At 37.1% G+C, this 25778-nt stretch overlaps 1 protein-coding gene across 9 annotated transcripts in view; it reads right to left on the bottom strand.

Moving 5' to 3' along the window:
• The window catches only part of ZNF385D (zinc finger protein 385D), a 368989-nt gene that overhangs the window by 186716 nt on the left and 156495 nt on the right, over positions 1-25778 (bottom strand). Inside the window, exon 1 of one of the 9 annotated variants that reach the window (XM_072651204.1) lies at positions 18572-18831. The exons of 7 other annotated variants lie outside the window; for them this stretch is intronic. The gene's annotated coding sequence lies outside the window, so the exon portion shown is untranslated. Of the gene's footprint in view, positions 1-18571; positions 18832-25778 lie in introns of those variants that run through there. One more of the 9 variants, XM_072651200.1, reaches the window with a different exon arrangement.

Genomic DNA, 25778 nt, shown 5'->3' with positions numbered 1-25778 from the left:
ACAGTTATACTACTCGTCAGTACTCTCAGAGCTCAAAGAATAGGACTGCCTGAGAAGGTTTCACGGAGGACCTATGATTTGATTATAATTAGAAATTCAAGGAATTTTAATTGAGCTGCATTTGAAGAAAACCGTAGCTAAGACTTGATTAAGTAGAGTAGAAAAGGCATTCTGTACCTGAGATACCACCTGAACAAATGAACAGAGGTGAAATTATGTAGAGGGATCAATGAATAGGACCAGTTTGGCAGAAACAGAGGGTACTGCAAAATAAGGAGAGAAGATGAAATTAGGTATGTAGTTTATTTATAGGGAGCATCAAATGCCAAGCTAAAGAGTTTGTAGTTTTCTCTTTGGGAAATGAGGAGCCTTCAAAGTTTACTGAGCTAGGACGAGTAGGGAGACAAGATATGGAAAATGGGATTTAGAAAAATAAAACTTCTGAGGGCAATTCCAAGATTTTCAGCCCAAATATCTAGAAAAATGAGGGTAACTGACAGAAATGGAGAGCACAGACTGGAAATTGGTGTTCTGGGAACAAAGATAGATTAAGTTGAGGTAACATAGGTCCAGGTGAGACCACTAGGTGGAGCTATTCAGCAGACAGCTAAAATCATGAAACCTACACTCAGGAGAGAGGTCAGGGCAGGAGGTGGAAATTTGGGATTCTTCTGCAGAAAGAGGCCCCGGGATACCTAAACAGCATTCCATTTCATAAACATCTTTGAAGACAGTTATACGATCTTGACAGCCTTGGACCCAAACCACTTTCAACTGAAACAGTCAAATATTGCAATTAAATCAAAGTTTTTACTTTGGCTCAAAAAAGAAAAAAAATCTGACTGGTCATTCCAACTCTCTCTGTCACTTTGCAGATGTCGTTGTAAACCTTTAAATATGAACACTGTGCCTCAAAAGAAAAAGACTGCTGAGAAATGAACAACATCATTTTTTTCTATATTATCATATGCAATCAGCATTAGATGGAATATACCAAAAAAAATGACTTATTCAGAAAAAACAGCATCTAACACAAAGACATGCTCACAGATGGGAAGTTGTCATCATAAAAGCCCACCCTCCCTCGCCCCACCAGTATACTATTATGACTTCAAGAGGCAATTTCAGGATCACATCTGGGAAATGTCATTCATTAACTTCTCTGGCATCGCTGAATAGACTATAAACACAGTATACTGGATCTCTGTGTGGTTTACTTTTTCCTTTTAATCTTAAATCATTTTTATTTGCTAATTTGACACATCAAGTTTTATGATGTTAAAGCCTCTTCCCCTCTAAATTTTATCTTATTTTTTGTTGATTTTTTTTTTACAATATTATGCAATAATATGATGAAATTGACCACAGTGTTAAGAAACTAGGTGCCATGAAAAGGGTATTAACACTTCATGGTGACGCAGAATTGAATTACAAGGGCCATTTCTAGGAAAGAAGGTGTCATAGACATCAAGTCATATAATCTAATACTTACCCAAATCATGAATTCCATTAACAAAACCCCCTATGGGAGGTGATCCAGAAGGGTAGAGGTGGAAAGAAACATAGAAAATATCTAGTCCAAATGTGGCATTTTAGAGATTAGGAAACTAACACCCAGTGAGGTGCAGGTGACTTGCCAAAGAACACATAGGTAGTAAGAGAAAAAGCCAGGATTTGAACCCACATTCCCTGATCCAAATCTGGTTCTCTTTTTTTCTTTAAAATACTGATTCCTTGAGAATTTTGTTCCTTGGGGATTATTTGGTCCCTTTGACTTTAGCTAAATAATAATGTAGCAATTATGCTACTGGAGCAGCAAGGTGGCTCAGTGGATAGAGCACAGACCTAGAGTCAGGAAGACTTTAGTTCAAATTTGGACTCAAGATACTTATTTTCTGTGTAATCCTAGACAAGTCACTTAACGCTGTTTGCCTCATTTTTCTCATCTGTAAAATGAGCTGGAGAGGGAAATAGCAATCCAGTCTAGTATCTTTGCCAAAAAGGCCCCAAATGGGGTCTTGAAATATTGGATATAAATGAAAACAGACTGAATAACAACATTATGCTATTAGTTCTTGAAATCCTAGGGACTTAGAATATTAGGTGAGCTGTGATCTCTGTCCTTTAATTATTCTGATGAGGTATCTATCATTTTTCCCATAGGATTTCTATGAAAGTAAATTCTATGAGGTCTTTGGGTCATCTGTTTCTGGATCCACAAAGCATTTTGGGACTGTTCAGAAAAAGTTGGGATATTAAGAACAAAGAGTTTTTAAATTTTTTTCTCCTTTTCTCTTTTTAATTCTGCTCAATTCTATTAATTAGGATCTGTCTCACAGGCCCTTGTCACTTTTCAGTTAATTAGAAACTTTCTGATGAATTGCAATTCATCAGCTTCTTCCTTTCAAGATCCTTTAAAGACACAGATATTTGCATACCCACATTGACTACTTTATGATTTTAAATTTCAAGGAAAAGATTGAAATGGGATCTGATAAGCCACTCCTGCTATCTTAATTGAAGAATTTCTGAATCCTTTAATATCTATGTCTTAATTAAAAGGGTATAATTTATTCAAAGCAGATATTATAGTAATTAAGTATATATTCATGCATACATACATATATGGGGATGCTCACGAAATTTGGAATCAGAGGATTTGTGTTCTAATTCTTCCTCTATTATTAGCTACTGTTTCACCTTGGCCAAATCATTTAAACTCATTGTGACTTCAGTTTGTGTGTGTGTGTGTGTGAGTGTGTGTGTGTGTGTGTATGTGTATAAAATGAGGAGATTTGACTACAAGGCCTCTAGCTCTAAATCTATAATTCAAACCCCATTTTCCCTGATCATTGAAATAATTATTCACTGAGAGGTCACATTTCAGAAAGTCTTGGAAAGACTTATATCAACTGATACAAAGTGAAAAGAAGCAGGAAAACACTGTATACAGTACCAGCAATATTATACAGGTGATTAACTGCGAAAGTCTTAACTAATCTGATCAATACAATGATCCAAGAGAATTTCAAAGGACCCATGATGAAAATCTCTATCCACCTCCAAAGAGAGAACTGATAAACTCCGAGCACAGTGAAGTATATTTTTGTTACTTGATTTTTCTTGCTTTCTTTTGGCAGCATGGTTCACATGGAATTTTTGTTTTCTTTTTTAGCTTTACAGGTTTAATGCGTATTTGTCTTCTCAATGGATGGGGAAGAAACTGGAGGGAGAGAGAGAATTTCAAATTCATTTTTTAAAAATGAAATTATTAATTACCTGAAAGTGGACCAATATATTTTAACAGAACATAAAAGAGAAATAAAATTAATGAGAAACTCTCATTTTTTTCTAACAAGACAAAAAATAAAGATGCTCAAATTAAGACATAGATGTCATACTTCTTCAATATTGAGGTCATGTAAAGCTGATGAGGGAGTTGCCTGATGAACTAGAAGAAGGAATTAGGATCCAAAAGAATCTTGACAGACCAGAACATTGGACAGAATAGAAAGAAAAAGGAATTCAATAAAAGTACATCAAAAGTATTGTGTCCAAAACAAAGAAGTTTCACAAATACATAATGTGGGAGTCTTGGTTAGGGAGAAGTTTGTTGGAAAAAAAGACTTTGGGGATTGAATAGCCTGCATTCCCAATATGAGTCAGTGGTACAATTTGGCAGGAAAAAAAAGGCTAATGTGTTCTTCAGCTTGATGAGAACTTGCAGAATATCAAGTGCTTATAGCCCTGTGGTGCTCTGCCTCAACTAGACAATATCTGCAGGATTACATTCAGTTCAGAAGACTTTATTTTTAAGAAGGATACTTATAGGCAAGGAAGATCCAGAGGAGGTTAGCCAGGATGGGGAAGGGTTCCCAAATTCATGCTATGAAAGGATTGTTTCAAGGAACTCAGGATATTTAGCATATAGAAAAGAAATCTTGGAATAGGGGAAAATAGAAGGAGGGAAAGACATGACAGCTTTCTTCAAGTATTTGAAGGGCTATCCCATAGAGGACTTTGCTTGGCCCTAGGGGCAGAAACAAGAACAAAATGAGAAAATTAGAAAGGTAAATGTAGGTTTGACATCAGGACAACCTTTCTATTTGGGCTATCACAAGTAAAATGGGTTGCTATAGGAAACCATGGATTTCCCTTCATAGAGGGAAGCTGTGTGTGTGTGTGTATGTGTTCGTCCTTCGTTGCTGAAGAAGACCATGCCATCAGAGAAATAATGACATGACTAGCACTTGACTTTGTTTTTGAGTGAGGGAGGGTTGTGTAAGTCACCAATCTTATTTGTCCTCCAGAGGAGAAGAGTCATCTGAATACAGGGACCAGATATTTCTCAGGATGACTGGAGATGACCCAAGATGAGGCAATTGGGGTTAAGTGACTTGCCCAAGGTCACACAGCTAGTGAATGTCAAGTGTCTAAGGTGAGATTTGAACTCAGGTCCTCCTGACTCCTGCACTGGTGCTCTATCCACTGCACCACCTAGCTGCCTGAAATGAAACTTTAAGCAAAGGCTGGAGGACCACTTGGCAAGCATGCCTTAGGGGAGATTCTTGTTCAGGTATGGAAAGGTCGCTGGGGTTCCTTCAAACTTAAAACTTCTCTGATTATAGGTCAGAACTAAGATAAATCGAACCTGGTAAAAAATAAAAGGATGACTGGGCATGGTGGTACATATCCATAGTCCCTGCTTCTGGAGAGGTTGAAACTATTGGATCCTTTGACTTCCAGAGTTATCAGGTGCAAAAGGATAAAACTAACTGGGTCTTCACACTAAGTCAGACACCGAGATGCACAGCCATGGATTGACAGGGCTAAGGGTGAAGAATGGATTAGCTGCATGAGTAAGTCAAAAAGGGAAGCCAAAGCTTCCAAGTCAATCAGTAATGAGCCTAGAACTCAAGAGTGGCTCCTCTACTTCCATATTATGTGAGATAGAGAGATCCATCATCATCGTCATCATCAATCACAATAATCAGGTGGTTATAGTCCTGTTGTTAATTAGTACTTTTCTTAAAATGCAAGTTTAAGATGACTATAACTAACTTTTTCCCATGTGATCTAAATAAGTATGCTGTATGTTCATGCAGTTTAATTTTATCTTATTATTCAGGTCCTGCCAATGAAACAACATAACAATGTTCTACTTAACTCACTCAACTAGGAACAACACAAATCTATTGATTATAATTTAAAAAGAAAACAATTTTGGAAGAAAATAATCAACAAACGAAATCATCATTAAAAGTATTTCTATAAATGTGTTCAATTTAATTTTTAAAAATCTGTATAGAAATTAGAACATAAATGAATGAGTATGATTTATGGAAATGTTACTCATTCAGATTTTTCAATGAGATTGCCATTTAAAAGTTTTTGTAATTAAGTTTCAGTCTTAAAGATCCATTGTACTAAGTAAAAGACTGACAGAATATAATGGAAGAGATGCTCAATAAATGATTGAGTGACAGGGACATAGGATGCCTCTGTCTGGGAAGGAAAGACAGAACTGTCAATCAAATTGTTCTGCATATACTGCCCCCGTATGTTCTCCTTGGCAGTCTAGTGTTCCTGACAGGCTTGTAACACTATTTTCTAGAGATTATGCTTTCTTCAAAGCATGTGTTCTTGATTTTTGTGCTATGTACTTCCTTTTGCTTGTGACCCTAACTAGGGAGATAAGCTCCTGAGAAGGGTAACAGGAAGAAAGCAGTTGCCAATACTCCTAAACAGAACATGAACATCCCCTCCACACCCACCTCAAGACTATGCATCCACAGAATATAAACATAGGACTCTTAGAGATTAATGCTGCCTAAATTGGATCTTGTGTTCTGGTTGTGGAGCTGAATCCATTGACAGGAGAGTAAACAAGAGAATTTAGTGAGGTTTTCATTATGATTTTTTCGCTTATGTTTCTGGGGATAGCCTGCACAGTAGGCTGTGTTTTAAGCTCCCTGATGTCTTAGGTACAGGATACACTGAAAGGCTCCTTGATGATGACTATATATCAATTTATCAATCAATAAGCATCATAGACCTACTTGCTGGATGAGACACTGCGCTAAATCCGAGGGATATCAAGAAAGAAAAAAAAATGGTTCCTACCCTCAAGTAGCTTACATATTAATGAGGAAGACAATAGGCAAATTACTAGGTACATACAAGATGTATGATTATAATGGAATGGAATGGAAGGCTGTCTCAGAGGGGAATGCTCTAGAAGCCAAATAGGTAGGTTGTATACCGTATGATTGGGAAAGGCTTTCTGAAGTTGGTGATATCTGAAATGATTCTTGAAGGAAGTTCAGAATTCTAAGACATGGTGAGGACAGAGAGTAACTGGACAAGTCAGTGCTAAGGCATGGGATGAGAAACGGAATATCCTATGTTAACAATAGCTGTATCTTAGAAAACAACTTTTAAAAAAAAAATTAATTTATTGTTTTCAGCTTTCTACAATCACTTCCATAAGTCTTAGATTTTCTCCCTCTTCCTCCCACCTCCCTCACTGAAACAGCATGCAATCTTATATGGGTTATACACATATATTCTTATTAATCACATTTTCACATTATTTGTCTTGCATATAAGAATTAAAATGAAAGGGAGAAACCATGAGAAAAACCCAAACAAAATAAAACACAACACAAGAGAAAATATTCTGCTTCATTCTGCATTCCAATTCCATAGTTCTTTCTCTGAATGTGGATGGCATTTTGCCTCAAAAGTCCTTTGGGAATGTCCTTGCATTGCTGTGAAGGGCTAAACTTATCAGAGACAATCCTCACACACTGTGGCTGTTACTGTGTACAATGTTCTCCTGCATCTGTGCTTTTCACTCAGAATCAGTTCATATAAGTCCTTCTAGGACTCTCTGAAGTCTTTCTGTTCATCATTTCTTATAGCACAAGTAGTATTGTGCTATACAATAGTGCTATACAAGTAGTATTCCAGTATACACAATAGTAGTATTCCATTATACACAGTAGTGCTATATAAGTACTATTCCATTACATTCATATACCACAACTTGCTGAGCCATTCCCCAATTGATGGGCATCCCCTTGATTTCCAGTTCTTGTAGAAAAGAACTTCTGATGTGGGCTCTAGGGTATAGATCAGGGGTGGAGAACCTATGATCTCAAGGCCTCATGTGGCCTTCTAGGTCCTCAAGTGCATAGCTTTGACTGAAATCCAAACTTCACAAAACAATCCCCTTAATAAAAGGATTTGTTCTGTAAAACTTGGACTCAGTCAAAAGGCCTCAATCAAGGAACGAGAAGGCCATATGTGGCCTCGAGGTTGCAGGTTCCCCACCCATGGTATAGATACATCAGTAACAACACTGCCATACTAGATAGTTATAATTTTTGCCTCAAAGTTCATTTTTTAAAACACTGTTTTTAAAATAGGAAATTATCCCAAATGGAGCAGAACAAGTGAATCACTGTCATCGAATATTATGTAATTTTTATTATCTTTAGATTTTTTCCCCATTTTTTCTTTTTCTTTTATTTTCTCCAGTTTCGTTTGTATTTCCTATTGAGCCATTCAACAGATAAAAGAAAATCATTGCATTAAGTTTAATTTGGGGGAATTAAAAAAAAACTATTAAAGAAAGCTATTAAGTTGAACATTTTTTAAATGTAAAAAAAAACCAGGTTCATTTTCTTCTTAGATGCAAGATGTTAGGCTGTGTTAATCAATGTTTAAAAAGTCCACTTAAGAAAAGTGGTCACAAATGGAGGAGCTACTCAGAAGTCATCCTTGATATAAATCAAATACAAAGGTGAATTCTCATCGTTAGATCATTCTTCATCTTACTTATGCTAACCTTACTGTCACAACTAATTCTACAAGAATGATATGCAAATGAACCCGAGTCTTAGACTCAATTAATTATTTTCAATGATAGGAAACAGTACAATATTAGAAAGTAAGTGGGTTCAGTTAAGTCTGCCACATGACAAAACAACCCAAGTGAATTAATAGGTTCTATGAAATATTCAAGCTAAATCAGTAGGGGCGAAATCATCATGCGAATCATTTGGTAAATTAAATGCAGTTTGTTCTATGGATTTTTCCCCTACCTTTAAGCCAGAGTGTGCCTTGACAATCATTCTACTCCACTGCCTCACATAAGCATGAAGGTGACCCTGAGTTCTTGAACAATATTCCAGTGGAACCCAATTTCTGGTTGGTTGTCTCAACTAGGAAAGTCTTCAAATATATAATTGACTGGAAGGCTGTGTCTTCTATCTGAGAAAGTTCATCACAAATCTGGCCCCTACGTTTTAACCGTAATGACCCCAATAAATTGATCATAGGATCATAGGCTAGCCTGGGAAGTACCTCAGAAGTCACTTTTACAATTCTCTCCATTTAGTCATAAACAAAACATACTACTCAGGGCTATGTAGACAGTTGATATTGGAAGTATGGAGAAACAAGTGTAATTAAGAATCATACAGTTCTTAATCCTAAATTATGAAGTTAATGAAGGGTCATTACCATTTTTCCACAATCTTTGTCCATTGATGGGGCAGATAGAGTGCAATAGTCCCTGTCAAACATCCCTGTTTCCACTCTCTCTCTTGCTAAATCAAGAGGCTATAAAGAAATTTTGAAGAAATCTACATCACAAGATTGCATCTGGGAAATTGGGGCAACTCTATTAAGACCTCCAAGATTCTGTAGCAGTAAGCACCCCAGCATACATAGGATGGCCTGCTACACAGGTTCTTAGATCTACTTCTCTAAAGGGAAAGCCTTTTAGAGGGGTAAACAATCTTATGTTAATCAAGCACATATATCATTCACTTAATTTGGGGGAGAAAAGTCAGCACCCTGAACTTCAGAGAAAATACAAACAGAAATTACAAACAGAAAGATCTTCCAACTGTCTGACCATAGAAAATACATACATCATTACCAGAGAGAGGAGCCCCAACACCTGGGTTTTCAAAGTTAGGGGGCTCCTTAGCAGTTGCCCAGAGTCTCATCTGACCTAATCACACAAACACTCTTCCAGTGATTTGAGCCCCAAAGCAAAAGCTCACCTCAGAGTATATATATATTTTTCAGAGCTAGAAGGCAGGATCCTTGTGAACCAGTGCCTCATTAGCAATCAATCAACAAAAGGTGTGGGCCTTCATACAGAACAAGCCTCCTCTTATCAAATTTCCCCTAATAGCCCCATCTGAGGTCTATTGAGGGTGGAAAAGATTTTTAACTCCTATTACAGATGCTTAAGGTGTGTGTATATGTGTGTGTGTGTGTGTGTGTGTGTGTGTGTGTGTGTGTGTGTACCCACCTGTACTTGTACTGTTATAGATAGATAGACAGACAGACAGATATTATGGGCATCTGGGTGATGCAGTAGACAGGATGCTATACCTGGAGTCAGGAGGACATGAGTTCCAGTCAGGCCTCAGACACTTACTAGCTGTATGACGCTGAGAAAATAACAACCCTATTTGTCTCAATTTCCTCATCTGTAAAATGAGCTACTCCAGTAGCTTTACCAAGAAAATCCCAAATGTGGTCACAAAGAGTCAGACGTGACTGAGATGACTGACCTGAATGAATACAAGTCCATCCTAGATTCAGGATGACCTCAGGCCTTCACATTTGGATTCTTTATGTCATAAAATGTGTCAAATAACTCAAGTAGCTTCATGTCATTAGAAGACATATTTTTAACAGAGGGTCTTTCAATTTAAAAAATTGACAATTTCATTTCAATATAATTGATTTCCTTTCTAATCCTTTGTCATTTATTTTATGTATTTAATAAAAGCATTATTCTGAGAAGAGATTCATAGACTTTACCACAATTCCAAAAGCCCATGATACAAGAAAGGTTAAGAATCCCTGTCTTAGAAGAAAGGAGGAGAAAGGGATGGGAAGGATGAAAACATGGACAGTGCCTCAGACTTCCTTTGCTGAAGAGAACATGACAATGATACCTGGCCCCTAGCCACCTGAAAGAAGGCCTGAAGTAGAGTCGTAACAACGGGGACCATGAGAAACTCAACAAAGACACAACTCCCCATTGTCAAGCCTGCCCCTGGGAGAAGGGGTCATTGCTTATGGTAGTGAAATGTTTTTAAATGAAACAAATTTGCATTACCCAAGTGCTAGGGCCTGAGGCAGATCTACTCTTGCTTATTGAGAAGGTTAAAAAAATAAACTTTTTACTGGCTAGCCAAATTTCTACACCTCCCTTGACATTTTTTGTCATTAAAAGCTCCAAGCTGCCTAGGTTAAAACTGACTTTTCAGCTATCAATTCTTGTTCTCTCATTACCATTTACATCTGCCTGACCCTGACAGATTATCCATCCCACTCTTTCTTCCCCTTCAATAATTTCCCCATTCATATCAGAATTCTTTCTCTCACAATATCTTCCATTTTCTTGCAAATGGAACCATTTCCCCAAATAGTACTTATCTATTACTTATACACATACCTCTCCAGTACAGAATTCATCTTTTCTCACTTTCTCTAACCCATAATCATTAGACCAGCAAAAGAAGGATTTCTCCTTAATGTTCCCCCCTATCACTTCTAGACTTTCCCTCTGCCACCATAATTCAGTAATTTCCCTTATTTACTTAGAAGTCCATCCCATCATCTATATCACTGGATTGAAGAGTTCATTGGAATTTATCTGGCAACTCTTAGGTCACTCTCCCTCTATCTATAGGTCAACTGAGGTCTTACAGTCTTCTGGTCCAGACCCCCAAGTCACCTTGAAATTATTTTGAATATTCTCAATATCTCCTTATATGTACATGCATAGAATGTTAGATCTCGACTGTTTTAGCCACTTAATAAGTGCATGTAAATTGGATTTCTAGGTAAATAAGAAAACAGAAATCAATATAGACTAAAGCCTGTTCTAAGAACACAAATGAACTTGAAAACCGACCCTGTAAATTGGAAGTGTCTAATCCTCCTAGTTTCAATTTCTTTGTACTTTGTAATTTTCACCTCTAGCCTCAGCAAAGAACCAATGTTAGTAGTACTATCTGAACTACAGTGATGCATGTTCTATATAAAGGGATTCACTCTATTCTCACTTGAACCACATTTTCACGACAGAGAGAATTTTTGGCCCCAGGAAAGTTAATAAAACTACCTTAATTAAACAAACTATCTGCAAATAGAAAGCTTTTATCTTGCAAGAGAAAGAAGAAATAGTCAGTTAAAGTGAGATGAGTAATTTGTAGTGACCAACATCTATATACAGATGGATGGATGGATGGATGGATGGATGGATGGATGGATGGATGGATGGATGGATGATAGAAATAGATAGATGGATAGATGGATGGATGGATGGATGGATGGATGGATGGATGGATGGATGGATGGATTGACAGACATAGATATAATAATAATAACATTCATAGAGCACTTTAGGTTTTCAAAGTACCTTGAAAATTATCTCATTTTATCTCCATGAAAACTCTGAGAGGTAGGGGCTGTTATTATCACTCCCATTTTACAGAGGGGGAAGTTGAGGCTTGACTCAAGTCTTCCTGACTCCAGGCCTAGAGCTCTATTCAGTGTGTATCCATGATCTTCTTCAGTCTTGATTCCTCTCTAATCCTTGGTTAATCATCATTTTCTATCTGTAATTTAGGTTTTCTATACATAGATGTATCTATAAATATGTTTATGTAAAATAACCATAGTTGCCTAGCATTTACATAGCTCTTTAAGGCTGGCTAAATACTTAACAAATGGTTTTTTAGTTAATCCTCTCAACAATCCTGGAAAGTAGGTTCTGTCATTATCCTCATTTTACTGATGAGCAAACAGGCTGAGGGGTGTTAGGTGAATTTCTCAGAGTCAAACAGGCAGATTTTGAGGCAAGATTAAATCTCATTTTCCTAGCTCCAAGTTCAGCCCTCTAACCATGATGGCACAACTAATGAGAAATTAAAACATATAGACAATGGGTTTTGAAACAAAACATAAAAGGAAAAGAACACTGAGGTAGCGAGAAGGGTAAGGCATGGCAGATACATGGACAGAGTGCCACAGTAGTACCCTCAAGTTGACAGAGAAGCCAAGGAAGGACTCTGGAAGATTGGGTGTCTCCCCCTTTAATGATAAGATAAGATGACCCAGGATAAGCAATGATCTTATGTGGGTGGATGGAACTTTCAAACGGATGAGATCTCATATCATGTAAGTATGAGGATCTATGTAGCTCCTATATGTGCAGCAGCTTCTTTATCCTTATTTCAACATTGATATCTACTTCATCCTAATCATTTTAATATGAATCACATAGATAACAAAGCAATGAGATGTTTCAAGAGGATTTTTTTAATGACAGCCTCAAGGACAGTCAACTTCTTGGTTCAATCCGAGTTTTGCCAAATATATGGATACAAAAAGGCCATTTTGATGAAGAAACCATTGCAAATTCTACAATATTCCTTTGGGAATCAGGGGAAAAACAACAAAACGAAAGCAGCTAGGAATTTGTTTAAAAATACAAGAAGGCAAAAGAAGCAAATCATCACCATGAGAATAAACTCCAGTTCAAACGGATACAAGAAAGCAATAAGGTACCACTCACCGGCATTATTCTGATGAAAGGTACTTTAGCAATTTTAGAACAAAATTAAAAGCATAAATAAAATTACAAAGCCAAGATGAGATTAGAGCAACATGAATGCTGCAACTCTGACTGCAGGGATGGCAACCCTCTGGATAAGGAGAAATTAGGTTGTAGGGGAGCAACACTTGGCCTCAAATAATATTTCTTAAGCATTCCCAGTACGACCCACCATGGTATGAAAAAAAAAAGTACAGACATCCCAGAAGTCTATTCCTTATCCCCTCAATAAATTCTCTTGATTTCCTTATCTTGAGCTGGTTGGTTGTAGAAAAGGACCAAGTGGCAGGTGTGTGTGTGTGTGCATGTGTGTGTGTATGTGTGTATATGTGTGCATATGTGTGTATGTATATGTGTATATGTGTGTGTATGCATGTGTGGGTGTGTGTGGGTGTTGTTCCTTTGTGGGATTCTTTACTTCCAGGTCTTAGATTTGGAGTGAGAATTGCACTGCAGCTCCCATGCTACCATTTTTTCCTCCCTTCCAAGGAAGAGAAAGATGTATAACTTCCCTCAAAAGTGTAAAGATGAGGGAGGATAAAACATCATTGAAAGTGGAAGAGATTGTCTTGAAGAGATAAAGGGAAAGAGAAAAGAAGCTTGGAAAGGAGACTGGAGAAGAATATTACTTTATTTTTTAACACTGTTCAACTTGCTGGGAGTTATGCTCTCCACCCTGTCATTGATTTATCACAGGATAAATGACTTCAAATCTGAAAGAGAATTTGGAAGTTATATAGTTAAACTTCCACATTTTTACAGATAAGGAAACTGAGAGCTACACATGTTGCCTGACTGTTCCAAGCTTATATATGGAATGGGTGGCAGAGCTGGGCACCAAGCTCCATTGACGTCTAAGTCATTGCTCTTCCCATTGACCCACCATGTGGATCTCATGGAATGAACATGGGATGATTGCAGGTTTTTATTCTACCACAATTCTTATTCATGACTAATTATGATACCCCAAAATAAGAGAAGAGCATTTTGAGGGTGGCAAAGTTGCAAGGAGTCCCTTCAGTTTGTTCTAAGGAAATACAAATAGCCACATTATTTCCCTTCATGCCTTAGTCAAACTATCCTACTGATCGGAAATTCTACTTTTTGCCCTTATGCCTCAGGCTATAACATCATAGATTTAAAGGTGAAAGTTCTCTTAGATGTCATCAGGTCAATGACCCATTTTAGAGATGAGGAAAGTGAGGCTAAGAAAGGTTCAGTGACTTGACAAGGTCACACAATTATCAAGTGTCTGGGGCAGGATTTGAACTCAGAGCTTCTTGACTTGAAGTCCAGAGCTTTGTCCACCTCATCACCTAGCTGCCCCACACATCTGCAATGCACTGCCTCCTCTTTCTATTTCCTGAAATTCCTAGCTTCTTACAAAGCACCCCTCAAATGCCACTTCTAAGATAAGATCTTTCCTGACCTTTCAACTTTCTAGGTATCTTTGACTTTCTTTGTGTTGCCTGTGGGAAAATATATGTATACACGCAAATACGTATGTGTATTATGTGTACACATATATGTATAGATCCATGTATATACATATACATGTGTGTTGCATACATATGTGCATTTTTATATACATAATTATATACATCATACACATACATATGTGTATAAAATGCTATTGCTGATTCATTTCAATTGTGTCTGACTCTTCATGATCCCATTAGGGATTTTCTTGGCAAAGATACTGGAGTGGTTTACTTTTTCCTCCTCCAGCTCATTTTGCAGATGAGGAAACGGAGGCAAGCAGGTTTAAGTGACTTGCCCAGGATCACACGGCTAGTAAGTGTCTGACATTAGATTTGAACTCAGAAAGATGAGTCTTCTTGACTCCAGACCAGGTCATAATATATGTCTGTATTTGTATACATATACACACATATTGTATTGTTTGCAGATCTGTCTACATACCATGTTGTTCCCCTTTCCCCATCACCACCATTACAAGGTAAACTCCTAAAAAGTCTAGGGGATAAAAAGTTTTATCCCCCAAGCCAAGTATAATGTTCTGCACATATGAAATGTTTTTTCTTACAGCTTGAGAGCTGCAAGGAGCTTTAGAGGTTAGATCTAGTCAAATCCTCTTGTTTAATATTTGAGGAAACTGATCCAGGGTCCAGAAGGTGCCATGAATGACCTAAACAACAGCAGAAGCCAGGTCCTCTGACTGCCAGTCCAATGATCTTTTCCTTACACATCTCAGTTGAACTGAATTCAGTGAATAGTTTCCCGCTTCATTTCTTTCCTAAGCATGCAAGGTCACCTTTGTCATCACTTCCACAGTTCTTGCTAAATCCTGACATTAGCATGTGCTCATGTTTTTATGAAATCTTTTCTGAACAGCAACCACACCTTAGCACCAGAAATGGATCACTTTTTAAATCAACTATGTCCTGAAAATGAAGCCATGTTTATTCCAAAAACAGAGTCTAAATCAGCCTGTCAAAACATCTTGTCTCCTTAATGAGTGAGTACAAGTAGGTCTTCTTATATAAACCTAAGTGAGTCAGCATGAAAATTAACTCAACTCAGGGCTTGATTTTTTTTTTCCCCAGGAGACCTTTCTTTCTTTCTTTCTTTTTGTTTCCATTTCTAAGTAATATCACTGTGAAAGGCAAAGTGATCTATATTTACACTCTTTTAATAAGTCATACTTTCCCCACAGATAAATAAACCTCTTACAAATTCATACATTTACTTAGCAGATATCTATTTCACATCTATTCTGTGTAAGACGCTGTGCTGGGGCATTATTGGGGATTCAATAACGAATGAGCTGGCAGGCTCATGAGTTTATAATCTAGTCAAGAAGATAAAAGACATGTCCAAATAACTATAAGAGAGAATGTGCTGTTCAAGAGATACTCTTAAGGAGTTCTGTGAATTTGGAGGTGGGAGAGATCACTCCTGGAATGAGAAAACAGGAGAAACTGCCTGGAACTGTTGGTATGGAAAATGGGTCTCAAAGAATGGGCAGGGATTCAACAGATGGGAGATGGGCAATAAGGAAGTAATGATAGGTGGTTTTAATGGTACGGAGAAAGGTATGGAGGCAAGAAAGCAGGGGACATGTTTAAGTATGCTGGTGTCATGGGAGAGTAAGACACATTAAGAGAAAAATGGGACCTGAGACTAGAAAGGAAGGTTGGCGTCTGCTCATGGTTGAGGGCTTTGAATACTAACAGCAGGAAATGGCATTTTATTTAGTAGGAAATAGGGAACCAGTAAAACAGTTTAAGCAGGGAAATTCTATCATTAGAGTTATATTTTGTTAATCTGACAACGTTGTTTACAATGTACTAGCAGAAACATTTGAGACAGCGAGACTAGTTAGAGATTCAGACAATAATCTTAGCAACAAATAATTTGAATCCCAGCTTGGGTAATTCTACCGAACCTATTGATAACGTATTGATATGAGAGATATGGCATAATTGATAGATTATTTCCATTAGAACCCAGGAAGTCTTGGGTTCAGATCTTGCCTCAGATAACTGCTATATATTTTACCTTGGGCAAATAATGCACCCTGACCTGGCCTCACTTTCTCATTTATAAAGAATGAAGGTCTGGACAAGATGTCCTCTCAGATCCCTTCTTTCTTAAGATCCATGATCTTACTCAGATGGAGATATAATCAAGCAGAATTCTCAAAACTTCCATGAATTTATGCATTAAAGTATCATCTACCAACCTCAAAAAATAGTTGACTAGTAAAGACACTGGTAGGTGTAACATCAGTTGCTTTACTCATGATACTTTAGGTAAATATACAAGTAAGGCAAAAAGGACTAACTGCTCGTAGCTTTTCAGTCCCCAAAATGGGAAAGTTAAACTGAGCTGTATAAATTGATATTCTAAAATATAATAAATTTGTATTAGATAATTAAACAAATTAAATTAAACAAATAATTAAACAAATCTCACCTACAGAGCGATTCTCATTTCTAAAGTACTTTAAGATTATAAATGTGTTTTTATTTCATAATAGGTTTTAAAGGTAGTTAGAGGTAGTCTTATTTATATTTCATTGATGAGTAAAGTGGAGCTCCAAAACACGGTCAAATAATTAGGAACTGTGTTCCTGAGCAAGTCATTTGCCCTTCTTCTCTAGGCTTCAGATTTTTTATTTACTCAGTAAGTGGATTTGGTTTGATGGTCTCTGTCACTAATGTTTGGAATGCCTATATTGGCAGTCTCTTTTCACATGCCTTATTCCATGTGCCTTCCCCTTTCTTCCTCCACACCTATTAAATTACCAAGTTGCTGATTTCTTTCTTTTCTTTTTTTTGGTTGTACATACACATGCATATGTATGTGTATGTATGCATATATGTGCATGTATGTATATATGTCTATTTTTGTACAGACATACATACACACATACATATATGCAATGCATACATATATGTATGCATGTGTATACATGTGTATATGATATGTATACATGCAATATGTATAAATACATATGTATGTGTATATATGTGTATATACTAATGTGTGTGTATACAACACATAAGTGTGTGTGTGTGTGTGTATGTGTGTGTGTATAAATTTCTCCTCTGGTAGAATACAAGCCACTTTAGATCAGGGATCTTTGTGTTGCTAGAACCCAAGATAAAGCCAGGAACTTAGTAAAGCTTTGGTAAATGTGTTTTAATTGAATGATCGACGACATCCATTTTAATTCTTAGTTGAAGGTGCCATGATCATAGCTACAAAGAGGATTCTAACAAATCTCCAGACTCCAAGTCTAGCACACTGTCTATTATGCTGTATGTCCTCTAAGAAACTAAAATAATAATAAAAGTAAAAATTAAAGACAAAAACAAAACAAAAACACCAGCTTCATTTTCAAACTTAGCCATTAAGAAAAAAGTCTAGAAGAAAAGGCTGGCTCCTCTAAATGAGAGTTGTGTAATATATTCCCGGTGGAATCATTCATATGTGAATAAGGTAATCAACGATGGAAAACTGGACCCCACAGTGTCATTGGCATTCAATAACAGCAGTGTCATTTAATCGCTCATAGACAACGGGATGCTTGCCAGTCAAAAAATATGGTTGGGGGTAGGGATGAGGTTGTGTGTGAGGAAGAGGCCCTATTGCTTTAGAAGGAATTAGATCCTGAGGGGAACAAAGCACTCAGGAGTGATTTTGTGTCTAAAGACACACAGTGTTTCTGTGTACAGTGTAAATTAGGCATTTGGAATGTTAAAAAAAAATAGATTAAGTAAATATGTATTTAGGGACTCTAAAAAAATCATGCTAATTAGCAATACAAAACACCCAACGACTCCACAGGGCCTCTTCTATGCATTCAGGCAATTTAAAAACTCCATCTTGTTTACTCAACACACAGTAATGATTCCAGAAAAGGTCCTGAAGTCCATCATCCCCAGTGATCAGTACACCTTAAATGGCGCCCCATTTGTTTGCACATATCTTATTTCTCCTCTACTAGATGATCAGCAATTTGAAAACAAGGGCCATATTTGATGTATCTCTTCATCTTCCTCAGTATATAAGGAAGTGAGTGGTCTCTATACCTAGGAGGCACTCAAGAAATGTTTGTTCAATTGAATTAAATGACCTAATGGATGCTTCCGGATCCCAGATTTACATTAGCTAAGTATACCCGTGGGAACTCTGATGCCCCATGAAGCACTGCTTCTAAAAGGGGTCAAAGTTCATTTTCGTTAACAATAATAATAATAAAAAGACCTATTAGTTATTTCTAAAGAAACCTCAGTCATTTCATAGGATTATAGATTTGGAAGTAGAAAGCATATCTGAGGTCATCTGCTTTGAACCTTTCCTTTCAGAGATGAAGAATATGTCATCCTCAGAGTTTAAGTGGTAGGAGGGGGAAACTGAGAGAGGATAATTAAATGAGCAACTTACCTCATCACATAGACACTAAGTATCATGGCCTGGATTCAAATCCAGACCCTGTGATTCTAAATCCAGTACTCTTCCTACCATACTACAATACAACAGAATCTTAAATTCTGCATCATCTTGAATTAGCCACTACAAATATAAAAGTCTAATTTTAATGAAAAAGCAAAATAGAAATAGAACTAGGTCTGGGTTTCCTAGGTTTCACATTTTCCCTATCATGGTATTGTGGAGCTACACCCTTTATGAAGACCAGACTAACTGACTTCTTTTTTACACCCATCTGCCATTAACAGCAGATTCCAAGATTCAGTTGATTAGATTCAGTTGCTACAATAAAAGTTATAACTGAATATTCTAAATGAACCATACTTCTGTCTGGAGTTATTGATCACAACCCAACATCTTATCTATCTTATATCAGCTGAAGTTTTTTGGTCATGGTTCAAGGCTTCCAATATACAGTTATGGAGATGGTAGAGGTTAGTAACCCATACAACTGGGAACTGGGAAATGTCTGGGGAAGAGGTCAGGGCTTGGTGGACTTAGTTGAGTCACTGAGAAGTTTGCACATCTTGTTCCCTAGCACTTTAATTATTATAACGTTATTACCTAGCAGAGGATCTAACCTCAAGGAATGCTGAACAGAAAATGTGAGGTGGTGGGGAGGATGAAATTGGGGGACTGGACTAAGGTATCATAAAATGTCTCTCAAATATTTGAAGAAGTGATTAGACAATTTCAGGAATGGTAGACTGGGACTATCGTCTTATCTTGGTCTGCTTGGGTATAATTGGAATTCTCCCTGTTGCTCACATTTTTTGTATCACACATAAGCATTTTGGGGACTGCTTACAACCAAAATTTTACACATTGATCCTAGTATGTATCTCCAATTTGGCTTAAGAGTTTTAACCCTATCTTTTTACTTTCCCTCACATCCCACATCTAAATCAGTTGCCATAATTTTTTAATTCCATCCCAGCAATATCTCACACAGCATCACAGATTTAGAGTTGGAAGGGACCATTGAAGTCAGAGTCCAACCTTTTCCTTTTAACAGATGAAGAAACTGAGAACTGGAGAGATTAGGTGACTTGCTAAGGATCACATATCCAACATGTGTCAGGGTGGCAATGGAGCAATTAAAATCTGTGTAAAGAGATAGAAAATGAAATTCCCTAAGAATGGGATACACTTGTAGAATCAGAGAATCATGGAACTTTGGAGTTTGATGAAATGTCAGTCTAGTCCATACATGAAAAGGAATCCCCAATATGACATTCTTTGACAGTAGTCATCCAGCTTCTGCCTGAAGACCTCCAATGAGAGAAAACTCTCAACCTCTGGGGACAGCCTATGTTTCTTTGGGGCAGATTTAACTATTAATAAGTTTATCCAGACAGCAAAATTGAATCTTTATCATAATCCTCTCTTGTGTTTGGTGTTGTTCTAGAGCCAACAGAGCAAGGCTAATGTCTCTTTTATACAACAACCCTTCAAATACTTGAAGAGAGCCATCATGTTTCTCGGGGGAAAACATCTTGAGTTCCTGTAAATTCTCGGCATAGAATATGGATTCTAGGACCCTCAACATACTGGTCACCCCTTTCTAGACCTTTTCTGCCTTATAGGACCATAAATTTAGAGCTGCAAGAAGCTTTAAGAGATATCTAGCCCAACCCTCACATTTTACAGATTTAAAGAACTGAGCAGAGAAGTCAAGTGACTTGCCCAAGGTCACACTGCTAATACATGTTTCAGTAAAATATGAAATGTAGGCATTTCTGATTCCAAATCCAGTGTCTGTTGCATTATTCCATATTGTATCCCTGTCATTCTTAACAACGAGTCACTTAAAACTGTAATGTCCAAGGTTTGGGGCAAGGTAACTCAATAGAACAGGGGCAACAGTGTTTCTCAGAATTTCCTTCCAAAACTGAAAAAAAAAGTCTCTATGAATTGAAGATTACTTGGTGGTATTTTCAAAAGGAGATCCAGAGCAGATATTCCCCTAAAGAGGCCATCTTTATTTAGAAGGAGGAAGTTTGGGGCTGTCAGATTAGAGCTTGGTCCTTTTCATGTCCTTGCATTTGGCAAGACAAATATTCCAACTCAAAGGGCTCATATTTGGGGAAATTGATCTGATGGCCCTCCTACTGCTTCATTTGAATGAATGAAAAGAAACTTGAAAAAAGATTTTTTTTAAAGATAATTAATCTTTTTGTCCTGGTTTCTTTGCATAAATACTTCAAATGAATTAGCCCCAAGAGCTTTTACCAAGGAGAAATCTATACCAAGTCACAGCTCATGGAGACTGGAGGCTGACCCTTCCCAACTTGGTGGGCTGGGGGAGGGAAACCCTATGGGACATGAGGCATTTGGGAGTAAATAACAAAGTTAAACCTTCTCTCCTACTGAAAGAATCCTAAAATAATAATAATAATAATAATTTCCGCTAGCCAACTAGAAGTGATTGTGCATTTGAATTAGTATGACCATTCACTTTCCAACTACTGTTTAGATAATTAGTTGGAAAAAAAATCAACCCTTAATATTAAATCATTTGCATAAGTATTCAGCGTTCACCAGGAAAATGACTGAATTTCTTCCCTTTCCAACAGTATTAATGACTCTCCATTTTAACAACAAATTTTATTGCCTTTCCTATGTGTAGAATCTCATGCAACACTCTGAGGGAGATAGAAAGCTTAGTTCAAACAGTCCCTGCCCTCCTGGAGATTACCTTCTATCAGGGAGAGAAAAAACAACACATACACATACACACACACACACATCAAAAACAGAAAATTTTGATCTAGTGTGAGGCATATGACACAAAGTGTTACTATCTGAGAGGGGAAAAAAATCATAATTCACCAGGGTATCTGAGAAGGCTTCCTGGAGGAGGTAGCATTTAAACTGAGTTTTAAAAGATGGAGATGAATTCAACCTAAGAAGAAAAGATTTTATATATATGTGTGTGTATATATATATATATGTGTGTGTGTGTGTGTATATGTGTGTCTGTATATATATATGTATGTGTGTGTATGTGTGTATATATATGTCTATGTATATATATGTATGTATGTATATGTATATATATATGTGTGTGTATGTGTGTCTGTATATATATGTATGTGTGTATGTATGTATATATGTGTGCCTATGTATATATATGTATGTATGTATGTATATGTATATGTATATATGTGTGTGTATGTGTGTCTGTATATATATGTATGTGTGTATGTATGTATATATGTGTGCCTATGTATATATATGTATGTATGTATATGTATATATGTGTGTGTATGTGTGTCTGTATATATATATGTATGTGTGTGTGTGTGTATCAGTAGAAACATAAAGAGAAGTATGGAAAAGTGTGTGAAAGGACAGACATGTTAGGAGTAGGGCAGAAAGAAATGCAGTTTGTTTTTAGGATAGTTTGCAGAGAAGTGTAATGTGAAACGAGGCAGGTATTGCACCAGACTGTGGAATCCCTGGCATTCCTTATGGAATCATAGTGTTAGAACTGAAAGTTATCTAGCCAAACCTCCTCAGTTTATAGATGAGAAAACTCAAGGTTGGAGAACTTAAATGACTTCTCTCAAGGCCACACAGGTAATAACGTTCAGAGATTCGCTATGAAACCAGGACCTCTTGCCCCAGAGATGGCACTGTTTCTATGATACTTTATTAAATGTGGCTAAGTGGACAATAGGGTGATCCCAATGGCTTTTGAGTAGGAGTGAGATGGCCAGGCCTATTTGTAAAGAATGGTTATGCTGGTAGCAGTTCTGGAGACAGAAAAAGTAAACTGACCATTAAAAAGGGCTATGCCAACAATCCAGTTAGATGGAAATAGTAGTAGCGTAGTAGTGGCAATAGAAAAGATGGGATGGTTGGGAAAGGTGCTACTCATTTAAAGTAAAAGGATTTGGTAAGTGAATACAGACTGTAAGGGAAATAGGGGAGTTTAAGATATTTTAAGTAGTATAAATATGGTAGATAAGGTAATTAGTGATAAAAGAAGGGAATACATACATAAAGCACATTCCTTGTGGACTGATATTCAAGGATTTTCACACTATGGCCCCCTTCCTACCTTTGTAACATTACCAGCGGTGCCGTAACATGGACTAAAAATCTCTCCTCATAATTCCTCACACTACCTTTAGTTTTTCTGACTTCCTGTGTCTTTGCTCACATTAGTTCTCTTGTCCTAGAATGTCATTCTTTCCTCTTCTCCACTCACCAAAACATTTCATAGTATCCTTCTAATTTAAATTCCTTCATGAAACCTCCCCATTAGAGTCAAACTCTACTATTAATTACAGCAGATTTTGCCTATGCTATTTATAACACCTGGTACTGGTGTTTTTCAGGTATGTTATTTTCCTTATTATGCCCTAAATTACCTGAAGACAAGTATCATGCCTTCTATAACTTTGTATCCCTTATGTTATCTAGTAACATTTTACCCAGAGTAAGAACTGATGGGAAAATGTTATTAGATAAATGGAAGAGTGAAGGAATATATCTCATAGTCCAATGATCAGGCATATAACTCGAGGAAGTCAAAGGCAAAACAGTCCCCTCAATGGGAAATATCCCAGGTGCCCCCATATTGGGGCATGACTACACAAATTGTGGTATATAAATGCAATGGAATATAATAACTATAACAATGATGATGACAAGGAGGAGGAGGATAGTAATGATTTTTATATAAGGCTTTAAGTTCTGCAAAGTGCTTTAAAATATTAACTCATCTGATTAACTCATCTGATTCTCCCAATAATTTAGGGAGATAGGTGCTATTCTTAGAGGCAGCTTGATGCTAGAGCTCGGTTAGGGCACTAAGCATGAAGTGCAATGCAGCTTCAGACACTTACTTCACTACCTTATGACCCTACATTACAGGATCTGTCCATCTCTGTGTCCTCAAGGGAAAAATGGGGCTAATAAAATGGGCCACCTACCTCCCAGAGTTGTGAGGATTGAATAAGATAATATTTGTAAGGTACTTAGCACAATGTCTGGCACAGAGTAGGATCTTAATAAATGCTTTTTTCCTTCCTTCCCCACTTTATAGGTGAGGAAACTGAGACAGGCCGTGATGAAGTGACTTTCCCAGAGTCACGTAGCAAATAGATATTTGAGGTAGCCTTTAAACTCAGGTCATCCTGAGTCCAGCTCCAGTGCTCTATCCGGTCTGCCATCTGGCTATTATTATATTACATTATATTACTAATTCATAATGAAAATGAGGGCTTTTGAGAAACATGTAAAAATGCATATGAGCTCATGTATACTAAAGAAAAAAGAAGCATTTGTAACTAAACTTGCAATAAATAAATTTCTCAAAATCAAAGAGAAGGGAATCAAATAAAAATTATGCCACTGAGGGTAGCTAAGTGGCACAGTGGATAGAACACTGGGCCTGGAGTTAGGAAGACTCATCTTCCTAAGTTCAAAACTGTTCCCAGACACTTACTAGCTGTGTGACCTTGGGAAAGTCACTTAACCCTGTTTGCCTCATTTTCCTCATCTGTTAATGAGTTAGAGAAGGAAATGGCAAACCATTCTAGGATCTTTGTCAAGAAATCCCCAAAGGGGGTCCCAAAGAATGGGACATGACTGAAAATGACTAACCATTCATCACGTATAGCATTAAGCTCAAAATGAGCCCATTATTATAACATAGTGATATAATATGCATTAAGATCTTACTCCACACTCCAGGTTAGGAGGGGATGTTCCAACGTGGGCCTTCAAAGAAGTATTTTGGTAGGATTCTTTCTGTTTCAGATTTTCGAGTTGAATTTTTCTCTGAAATAATTTCCACATGCTCAAAATTACAACAAACTCTTGCTATGTGGCAGGTATAGGTGTGCAGCCTTAAAATACTAATTCCAAATAGGATTGGTCAAATATTTGGTTAACATAATTAGCATATATGAAGTTTCCCCAACTTAAGACACTAGGATACAGTAAAATAGTATAGTGTTGTGTGGAAAGACCTGGACTTAGTGCAGAGGACCTGGGTTCAGGTCCTGAATCTACTCTGTGCTACCTGTGTGACCTTGGCAATCTACATCCATTTCCTGGTTGCAATTTGTTTATCTGGAAAATGAAGAAATTGGCCTCTTCTAGCTCTGATTTGATTTTTAAATATAATCCATCTTCTCTGATAATAATAAAGATACCACCTGGTGTCTTGGGATTGTAACTGTGAACATTAATTATCATAGAACTACATTTTCTGGACATGCTATCTAAAATAACAACAATAATCTTCCTCGCATTTATGGCAATTAATATCTATGAAATAATTTAAAATTATGAAATAGACTATAAGATTTATGAAGTATTCTAATTAAAAAAACTGCATTCTTTTGGTTAAGTTGTGTCAAACTCTTCATGACCCCATTTGGGGTTTCCTTCGCAGAGGTATTGGAATGGTTTGCCATTTCTTTCTTCAGCTCAAGTTATAGATAGGGAAACTGAGGTAAACAGGGTTAAATGACTTGCCCAGGGTCACACAACTTAATAGCTGTGTTTGCAGCCAAATTTGAACTCAAGAAGACAAGTCTCCCTGACTCCAGACCCAGCACTCTATCCACTGTGCCACCTAGCTACTCCACCAAAAAACTTCATAGTAGTAACCAAATAGCATTCACACCTTAAGTTAGCTAGAGCAATAACACTTCCAAATTTTTCTTCCCTCCCCCTGTCAAAAAAGTGGGAGAAGAAGATAAATGACACCAAAGATCTACAACAGCATTAGAAGAGAACAGTGCTTGAATCTTGCCTCTGATGCATAATAACTGGGACTTGGAACAAATCATTTAACCACTTGAAACCTTAGTCCCCCAGCTATGTAGTGGGAACTATAAATTCTGTAGCACCTATCTCATAATATAGCTGTGAGAATCAGGTGAGGTGTGAGGAAAAGCACTTTGCAAACCTCGAAGTATGGGTAAATGTCAGCCACAATTATTACGAAATAAAGATTCAAAGTCAGTCCCCAATTCAGTTGAGAAAGAAAGTCTCAACTCGGCATAGCCATCATGATCTACATTCCCATTTTCTTCTTTTACATTATGTCTGAATTTTTAAAATGAGCCTTCAGCCACTCCGAGAGGAAAAAAATGGATTTATAAAGGCTTTCCATGGTAAGTCTGAGAAAATTAAGTTT

This window comes from Notamacropus eugenii, chromosome 3, assembly GCF_028372415.1.
Source record: "Notamacropus eugenii isolate mMacEug1 chromosome 3, mMacEug1.pri_v2, whole genome shotgun sequence".
NCBI classification, from domain to species: domain Eukaryota; kingdom Metazoa; phylum Chordata; class Mammalia; order Diprotodontia; family Macropodidae; genus Notamacropus; species Notamacropus eugenii.
Note: the sequence above shows the minus strand (reverse complement) of the source record. Positions and strands in the feature narration are given on the sequence as shown.